The 10,115-nt window shown below is 43.7% G+C and overlaps 1 non-coding gene across 1 annotated transcript; it reads left to right on the top strand.

The window, feature by feature from the left end:
* Positions 1–9,454: 9,454 nt before the first annotated feature.
* Positions 9,455–9,537, top strand: trnac-gca (transfer RNA cysteine (anticodon GCA)). The gene has a single exon. It is a non-coding gene; the product is annotated as a tRNA-Cys (tRNA).
* Positions 9,538–10,115: the final 578 nt, after the last annotated feature.

The following is a 10,115-nucleotide window of genomic DNA, read 5'->3' as shown; positions in this document are numbered from 1 at the left end:
TCTTTGGCGGTCTGATGCACAGAGATAGATGTCTGAGTTTTTTCTGAGTAACGTTTAAGAAGGCAGAGTCGCATTCGAAGTGGCCAAGTGGTTAAGACGATGGATTAGAAATCCATTGGGTTTTCCCTGCGTAGTTTTGAATCCTGTCCACTACGATTCTCGGCATTTTTCTTTGCATTTCACAATTTAACCAGAACTTTGTAAAACTGATCCTGAGACAGATGGCATAACGTCCCACACCTTTCAACACTGACATTTTTTTCTCATTTTTATTAATCTGCAATATTTACGATACGTAGGGATAGGAAAACACAAAAATCAGTCAAAGTTGCGACAGTGAGTCAGCCTGTCTATCCCTTTATATGTTGAAGGCATCTGTGCATGTCCGTTGGTGCGTGTAAATGTTTGGTTATGTATGTGTGTGTGTCTCTGTGTCTGTCGATCTGTATATATGTCTCTGTGTATGTGCAACTGTCTTTGGAAATTATCACCATGATTTTGGTATGTCCTGTAACTTATAAAAAAGACTTGGGGAAAATAATACGGTTGTGAACGTTTGTATCGACTTTGGCTCAGTGGCAGCATTCTCGACTGAATCAGGAGTTTGTGTGTTCAAGTCGCACTCCTGCGACTTGAGCATATAATCTTGGCTAACACTCAAGTTCAGCACTTGGGGAATTTTGCATTGTTGATGCTTTTGACTTTCGGATGAAATGTTAAATTGAAGCTGAGTCTGCACTATCGGGTGGATGTGAAAGGTCCCAGAGCCTTACTCTAAAAAGAATAGGAGCGTTTCCCCCGTGTCAATATTAATGAAAATGTTCGTAAATGCTCACTGAAAGCCTACATATATGTGTGTTTCTGTGGGGGTGGGGTTGAAGCCCAGTTTCTCACAGAGATAGAATCCATATTCTGTCAGGACCAGGATGGCCGAGTGGTTGAGGCGTTGGCCTCAAAATTCAAAGGGGTGTTTCCCGCATGTTCTCGTACCTGACTCCTGGTACTTCTTTAATTTAACACGGATTTCCTCACATTCTCATCAGTGATATCCGATTTTCATCTGTTGAATGTGCAACTCTGTAAGACTCTGAGCCGATAATGAAATGAAATTGTGAAATGTATCGGTGTCGCTCGGTCTCTGCCTCTCTCTTTCTTTAGAGAGGGGTGTTTGTGTGTGTGTGTTTTTCACTCTCAGTCTGACTCACTCTGTCTGTTCCTGTGTCTCTGTCTCTTTCTCATGGTGTCCAGTTCTGTTCCAATGGGATTCTCTTAGACTCTTTGTCAGACTGGCTCTCTCTTTGCCATCATTTCTGTCTGTCCATGTCTTTGACTGCCTCTGTTAGTTCCTGTTTCTAACCTGCTGAGTATTTCCATCATTTGTGTTTCTATCTCTGACACTCTCCATCTGTCGCTCTCTCTCCTTGTCACTGTCTTTATTACTCTCTTTCTCTCATTCTTTCCCTCTCTCTTGAAAGATCACACACATATATCTCTGTATATGTGTGTGTGTTTGAGTCTTTTTCTCAATAAGTCTGCCTCTCCTTCTCAGTCTCTCATTTTCTGTCTCTCCTTGTCTCTATCACGCTGTCAGTCTCTCCCTGTTTGTCGGTTTGTCTCTGTCTATCAATGTGTCCGTCGTCTTCTCATGGTGTCCAGTTCCATTCACAGCTCGATTCCTCCTCTGATAGAACTCAAGCTCGTTAGTATAGTGGTGAGTATCCCCGCCTGTTTCACTGGAGACCGTCGTTCGACTACCGACGCGGTGACAGCATTTGCAAAATGCAGAATTTTACTTGTTTCTTGGTGTTGATTCATGTTTAAAAAGTCCCACAGGAATATAGAACAGTACAAATACAGGAAGAGGAGATTGCCTCTTCCAAATTTTTAGCAAACGGAGACTTTTTCCGGATTCTGTGGCCGTCTGCTGCACAGAGATGGATGACTGAGTTTTATCTGAGTAACATTTAATGATGCAGCGAGCCAGTAGTCGTGGCCGAGTGGGTAATACAATAGACAAAAAATCCATCGGGGTTTCTCTGCGCAGGTTTGAATCCTGCCGACTATGTTTCTCAGCATATTTCATTCTGTTTCACAATTTAACCACGTGACTGCAAAACTGATTCTGAGATAGATGGAGCAACGTCCCACATCTTTCGATGCAGCCGCTGTTTTCTTTCTTTCATTAATCTGCAGTATTCACGATACATACGGATAGAAAAACGCAAAAACCAGCCAAAGTAGCGACACTCTATCCATCTATTTGTCTAAGGCAACCTGTGCATATCTTGATCTGAGTGTCATGGTACATCAGTCATTGAAAGTTGGCATCTAGGTGCAGCAGGCGGAGAAGAAAACAAATGGCATGTTCGCCTTCATAGCTAGGGGATTTGAGTATTGGAGCAGGAAGATCTTATTGCAGTTGTACAGGGCCTTGGTGAGGTCACACCTGGAATATTGTGTTCAGTTTTGGTCCCAGAATCTGAGGAAGGACGTCCTTGCTATTGAGGGAGTACAGCGAAGGTTCACCAGCATGATTCCAGGGATGGCAGGATTGACATATGAGGAGAGACTGGATCAACTGGGCTGGTATCCACTGGAGTTCAGAAGAATGAGAGGGGATCTCACGGAAACATAGAAAATTCTGACGAGATTGGAGGCTGGAAGAATGTTCTCATTGCTGGGGAGTTTGAGACCAAGGAGTACAGTCTAAGAGTAAGGGGTAAGCCATTTAAGACCGAGATGAGGAGAAACTTCTTCACTCAGAGAGTGGTTAACCTGTGAAATTTTCTACCGCAGAAAGTCGTTGAGGCCTGTTCGTTAGATATATTCAAAATGGAGGTAGATAAGGCACTTACGGCTAAAGAGATCAAGGGGTATGGAGAGAAAGCAGGAAAGGGGTACTGAGGTTGAATGATTTGCCATGATCTTATTGAATGGTGGTGCAGGCTCGAAGGGCCGAATGGCATATTCCTGCACCTAATTTCTATGTTTCTATGTTTCTATGTTGATGCGTGTATATTTTTGGTTATTGTGTGTGCGCGTGCCTGTGTATGTCTATCTGTATGTATGTCTCTATGTATGTGCAACTGTCTGTGGAAATCATCACCATGAATTTGGTACTTTCCGGATACTTTTTAAAACACTTGGGGGAAATAATACGGTTGTGATCTTTGGAATCGGTTTTGATTCAGTGGCTCCATTCTCGACTGAATCAGGATGTTGTGTGTGTAAGTCTCACTCCTGAGACTTGAACACATCATCTTGGATGACACTCAAATGCAGTATTTGGGGAATTTTGCATTGTTGAAGCTGTTGACCATATAAAACTAAAGCTCCATCTGCACCCACGGGTGGATGTGAAAGTTCCCAGAGCCTTAGTCGAAAAGGAATAGGAGAGTTGCGCCCGTGTCAATATTACGAAAAATGTTCGTAAATGCTCCCTGAAATCCTATGTGTCTGTGTGTCGCTGTGGGGGTGGAGCTGAAGCCCAGATTCTCACAGAGGCAGAGTCCAACCACTGACAGGATCAGGACCAGGATGGCCGAGTGGTAAACGCGTTGGATTTAAAATCTAATGTGTTATATACCCGCGTGGGTTCAAGCCCCACTACTGGTAATTCCTTAATTAAACAGAGATTTTTCCCATCCTGCCAAGTGATACCCGATTGTCATCTGCTGAATCTCCAATTTTTTGCAACTATGTGACATTCTGAGTCGACAATGAAATGAAATTGTGAATTGTATCTGTGTTGCTCAGTCTCTGCCGCTCTCTCTCTTTAGAGAGCTGTGAATGTGTTTGAGTCTTTGTCTCTCTCAGTCTGATTCTCTCTGTCCCTGTTTCTCTGTTTGTCGCTGTCTCTCAATCTGTCTCTTTCTCACGGTGTCTCGTTCTGCTGCAATGGGATTCTCTCAGACTCTCTGTCTGACTGCCTATCTCTGTCCCATTATCTCTGTCTGTCCATGTCTTTGCCTGTCTCTGTTAGTCCCTGTCTCTAACCTGATAAGTATTTCCATTATGTCCTGTTTTTGTCTCTATGTCTCTCTCGCTATCTGTCTTTCTCTCTATCTGTCGCGCTCTTTGTCACTCTCTTTGTCCCTATCCTTTTCTCTGTCATTCCATCACTATTTGCCTCCCTCTCTTTATAGAGCACGCAAATACATGTATTTGAATCTTTTTCTCATTCAGTCTGATCCTCCCTTTCAGTCTCAAACTTTCTGTCTCTCTTTGTCTCTATCTCGCTGTCTGGCTCTCCCTGTTTCCCTGTTTGTCTCTGGTTCTCAATGTATCTGTCTCTTTCACACCGTGTCCAGTTCTGTTCTAATGGGATTCTCTCAGTCTCTCTGTCTGACTGTCTCAGTCTTTCCCATCATCTCTGTCTGTCTATGTCTCTGCCTATCTGTCTCTCTTTGCCTGTCGCTGGTAGTTTCTGTCTCTAACCCACTGAGTATTACCATCATTTTCTGTTTATATCTTTGTCTCTCTCTCTATCTGTCGCTCTCTCTCTATCTGTCTCTCTCCTTGTCACTGTCTTTATCACAGTCTTTCTCTCACTATTTCCCTCTCTCTCTTTATAGATCACACACACACATCTCTGGAAATGTAGGTTTTGAGTCTTTTTCTCACTGAGTCTGCCTGACTTTTCAGTCTCACCCTTTCTGTCTCTCGTTGTCCCTCTATCGCTGTCTGTCTCTCCCTGTTTGTCGGTTTGTGTCTGTCGATCAATGTGTCTGTCGACTTCTGTTCATAGCTCGATTACTGTTCTGACACAACCCGTTCCCTCGTCCGTATAGTGGTGATTATGCCTGTTTGTTACGAGGGAGAACCGCGTTCAATTTCCCGATGGAAAAGTAACTTTTTCAAAATGTCGAAATTTACTTCTGTTTCTTGGTATAGATTCATATTAAAAAGTTCCAGAGCAATACAGAACAGTAAAAATACAGCAAGAGGAGAATGCCTCTTTCAGATTTTTTGCAAACGGAGACTTTTTCAGGATTCTGTGGCCGTCTGCTGCACAGAGATGGATGACTGAGTTTTTTCTGAGTAGCATTTAAAGTGCCAGAGACGCAGTACTTGTTGCCGAGTGGTTAAAACGATGGTTTGGAAATCCCTTGGGTTTTCTGCACGCGGGTTCGAATCCTGCCGACTACGATTCACAGCATTTTTCATTCCATTTTACAATTTAACCAGGTTTTTGCAAAACTGATCCTGAGATAGGCGGAATAACGTCCCACACATTTCGACACTGACATCTATTTCTCATTTTTGTTAATCTGCAATATTCACGATACATACGGATAGAAAAACGCAAAGTAGCGACAGTGATTCAGCCTGTCTATCCCTCGAGATGTCTAAGGCATCTGTGCAAGTCCGTTGGTGCATGTATATTTTTGGTTATGTATTTACGTGTGTGTGTCTGTGTCTGTCTATCTGTATATATGTCTCTGTGTATGTGCAACGGTCTGTGGAAATCATCTCCATGAATTTGGTATGTCCTGGAACTTTTTAAAAAGACTTGGGGAAAATAATACGGTTGTGAACTTTGGTATCGGCCTTGGTTCATTGGCTCCATTCTCGACTGAATCGGGAGGTTGTGTGTGTAATTCCCACTCCTGAGGCTTGAGCAGATAATCTTTGCTGACACTCAAGTGCAGTACTTGGGGAATTTTGCATTGTTGAAGCTGTTGACCATCGGCTGAAATGTTAAATGGAAGCTCCGTCTGCAACCTCGGGTGGATGTGAAAGTTCCCAGAGCATTACTCGAAAAAGAATAGGAGAGTTGCGCCCGTGTCAATATTACGAAAAATGTTCGAAAATGCTCACTGAAACCCGATGTGTATGTGTGTGTGTTGCTGTGGGGGTGGAGCTGAAGCCCAGATTCTCACAGAGACAGAATCCAAACGCTGCAAAGACAAGGATGGGCGAGTGGTTTAGGCATTGGCGAGTGGTTAAGGCATTGGCCTTAAAATTCAATGACTTTTTCCCGCGTGGATTCGAACCCCAATCCTAAAATCTCCTGCCCAGTGATACCGGATTTTCATCTGTTGAATATGCAATTTTCTGTAACTCTGTGACACTCTGAGCCGATCATGAAATGAAATGGTGAAATGTATCTGTGTATCTCAGTCTCTGCCTTTCTCTCTTTAGAGAGCTGTGTATGTGTTTGTGTACTTGAGCCTTTGTCTCCCTCAGTCTGCCTCTCTCTGACTCACTCTGTCTGTGCCTGGTTCTCTGTTTGTCTCGATCTCTCAATCTGTCTCTTTCTCACGGTGTCCAGTTCTGTTCCAAAGGGATTCTCTCAGAATCTCTGTCTGACTGTCTCTCTCTTTCCCATCATCCCTGTCCGTGTCTTTGCCTGTCTCACTTTGTCCCTGTCTCTAATCTGATGAGTATTTCCATTATTTTCTGTTTTTGAAACATAGGAACATAGAAAATAGCTGCAGGAGTAGGCCATTAGGCCCTTCGAGCCTGCACCGCCATTCAATATAATCATGGCTGATCATTCCTTCAGTTATCCTTTCCTGTTTTTCTCTGCATACCCCTTCATCCACTTAACCGTAAGGACCATATCTAACTCCGTCTTGAATATATCCAATGAACTGGCTTCAACAACTCTCTGTGGCAGGGAATTCGACAGGTCAACAACTCTCTGAGTGAAGAAGTTGCTCCTCATCTCACTGCTAAATGGCTTACCCCTTATCCTAAGACTATGTTCCCTGGTTCTGGCTTCCCCAACATCGAGAACATTCTTCCCGAATCTAACCTGTGCAGTCCCGTCAGAATCTTACATGATTCTATGAGATCCCCTCTCATCATTCTAAACGCCAGTGAATAAAGGCCTAGTTGATCCAATCTCTCCTCATATGACAGTCCTGCCATCCCTGGAATCAGTCTTGTGAACCTTCGCTGCACTCCCTCAACAGCAATAATGTCCTTCCTCAAACTAGGAGACCAAAACTGAACACAATATTCCAGGTGTGTCCTCACTAAGGCCTTGTACAACTGCAGTAAGATCTCCTGGCTCCTATATTCAAATTCCCTAGCTACGAAGGCCAACATACCATTTGCCTTTTTTACCGCCTGCTGTACCTGCATGCCCACTTTCAGTGACTGATGAACCATAACACCAAGGTCTCATTGCACCACCCCTTTTTCTAGTCTGCCGCCATTCAGATAATATTCTGCCTTCGTGTTTTTGCCCCCAAAATGGATAACCTCACATTTATCCACATTATACTGCATCTGCCATGTATTTGCCCACTCACCTAATCTGTCCAATTCAACCTGCAGCCTCTTAGCGTCCTCCTCACAGCTCGTACCGCCACCCAGTTTAGTGTCATCCGCAAACTTGGAGATATTACACTTTATTCCTTCAACCAAATCGTTCATGTATATTGTAAAGAGCTGGAGTCCCAGCACTGAGCCCTGCAGCACCCCACTAGTCACTGCTGCCAGTCTGAAAAGGACCCGTTTATCCCGATTCTCTGCTTCCTGTCTGCCAACCAGTTCTCTATCCATGTCAGTACATTAATCCCAATACCATGCGCTTTGATTTTGTGCTCCAATCTCTTGTGCGGGACCTTGTCAAAAGCCTATTGAAAGTCCAAATACACCACATCCACTGGTTCTCCCTTGTCCACTCTACTCGTTACATCCTCAAAACATTCCAGAAGATTCGTCAAGCGTGATTTCACTTTCATAAATCCATGCTGACTCGGTCCGATCCTGTCACTGCTTTCCAAATCGGCTGCTATTTCATCCTTAATGATTGATTCCAACGTTTTCCCCACTATTGATGACAGGGTAACCGGTCTATAATTACCCGCTTTCTCTCTCCCTCCTTTTTTAAAAAGTACCGTCACATTAGCTACCCTCTAGTCCATAAGAACTGATCCAGAGTCGATAGATTGTTGGAAAATGATCACCAATGCATCCACTATTTCTAGGGCCACTTCCTTAAGTACTCTGGGATGAAGACTATCAGGACCCGGGGATTTATCGGCCTTTAATCCCATCAATTTCCCCAACATAATTTCCCGCCAATAAGGATATCTTTCAGTTCCTCATTCTCACGAGACCCACAGTCCCCTCGTACATTCGGAAGGTTTTTTGTATCTTCCTTTGCAAAGAGAGAACCGAATTATTGTCTCCATCTGTCTTTCTCTCTATCTGTCTCCCTCTTTGTCGATCTCTTTGTCCCTGTCTTTGTCTCTGTCATTGCATCATATTTGCCTCCTTCTCTTTATAGAGCACACAAACACATCTCTGTGCATGTATGTGTTTAAGTCTTTTTCTCATTCAGTCTGACCCTCCCGCTCAGTCTCAAACTTTCTGTCTCTTTTTGCCTCTATCTTGCTGTCTTTCTCTCCCTGTTTCCCTGTTTGTCTGTCTCTCAACGTGTCTGATTCTTTCTCACGATGTCCAGTTATATTCCAATGGGATTCTCTCAGTCTCTCTGTCTGACTGTCTCTCTCATTCCCATCATCTCTGTCTGTCTATGTCTCTACCTGTCTCTCTCTTTGCCTGTCTCTGTTAGTTCCTGTCTCTAACCTGCTCAGTATTTCCATCATTTTCAGTTTATATCTCTGTATATCTCTCTATCTGTCGCTCACTCTTCATCTGTCTCTCTCCTTGTTACTATCTTTATCACTGTCTTTCTTTCACTGTTTCCCTCTCTCTCTTTATTGATCACACACACACACACACACACACACACATTTCTGTATATGTGTGTGTTGAGACTTTTTCTCACTCAGTCTGCCTCTCCTTCTCAGTCTCAAACTTTCTGTCCCACGTTGTCTCTATCTCGCTGTCTGTCTCTCCCTGTTTGTCGGTTTGTCTCTGTCTCTCAATGTGCCTGTCGACTTCTCATGGTGTCCATTTCTGTTCTCAGCTCGATTCCTGCACTGACAGAATCCACACCCGTCAGCTCCTCATTCGTGTCTTAGTTAATAAGGATATCTTTCAGTTCCTCATTCTTTCACGCGCGACGTCAGCGTTCAATTCCCCGACGAGGATGAAGCTTTTTTAAAATGTTGAATATTACTTCGGTATGTCCTGAAACTTTATAAAAAGACTTGGGGAAAATAATACGAATGTGAACTTTGGTATCGGCTTTGGTTCAGTGGCAGCATTTTCGACTGAATAAGGAGTTTGTGTGTGTAAGTCCCACTCCTGAGACTTGAGCATATAATCTTGGCTGACACTCAAAGGCAGTACTTGCGGAATTTTGCATTATTGAAGCTTTTGACTTTCGGATAAAATGTTAAATTGAAGCTCCGTCTGCACCCTCGGGTGGATGTGAAAGTTCCTAGAGCCTTACTCGAAAAAGAACAGGAGAGTTGCCCCTGTGTCAATATTACTATAAATATTCGAAAATGCTCATTGAAATCCTGTGTCTGTGAGAGTGGATCTGCAGCCCAGATTCTCACAGAGACAAAATCCGAATATTGACAACACCAGGATGGCCGAGTTGTTAAGGCGTTGGATGGCAAATCCAATGCGTTTATACCTGCGTGGGTTCGAACCCCACTCCTGGTAAATCTTTAAATTCAAATCGATTTCCTCTCATCCTGCTCAGTTATACCCGAATCTATTCTGTTGAATCTGAATTTGTCGATAACTTTGTAACATTCAAAGAAATGGGATTGTGCAATGTATCTGTGTCTCTCACTTTCTGTCTTTGGAGTGGTCTTAATGTGCTTGAGTCTGACTCCCTGTGTCTGTGAGGAATTCGAACCTGAATTTCGCGAGCTGGGAGCTAAATTAACAAATCGGACCTCAAAGGTAGCAATCTCAGGAAGAGCTACCACTTTTCAGAGAAGGAATCGCAGGATAGTTCAGATGAATGTGTGTTGCAGAAGGGAGGGATTCAATTTCTTGGGACATTGGAACCGTTCTGGGGGAGCTGGGACCTGTGCAAACCGGACGGTCTGCACCTCAGCAGAAGCAATGTCCACGAGGGAGAGTTTGCTCATGTTGTTGGGGAGGGGTTAAACTGATATGGCAGCGGGATGGAAACCTTTCGGGGCAGAAAAGTAAGGGTGGAGGGCAGAGAAACCCAAGGCAAAAATCAAAAAGGGCCACATTGCAGCAAAATTCTAAAGGGACAAGGTGTG

The sequence above is a fragment of the Pristiophorus japonicus genome, chromosome 23 (genome assembly GCF_044704955.1).
Source record: "Pristiophorus japonicus isolate sPriJap1 chromosome 23, sPriJap1.hap1, whole genome shotgun sequence".
Taxonomy (NCBI): Eukaryota; Metazoa; Chordata; class Chondrichthyes; family Pristiophoridae; genus Pristiophorus; species Pristiophorus japonicus.
This window is presented reverse-complemented; position numbering and strand designations above follow the sequence as displayed.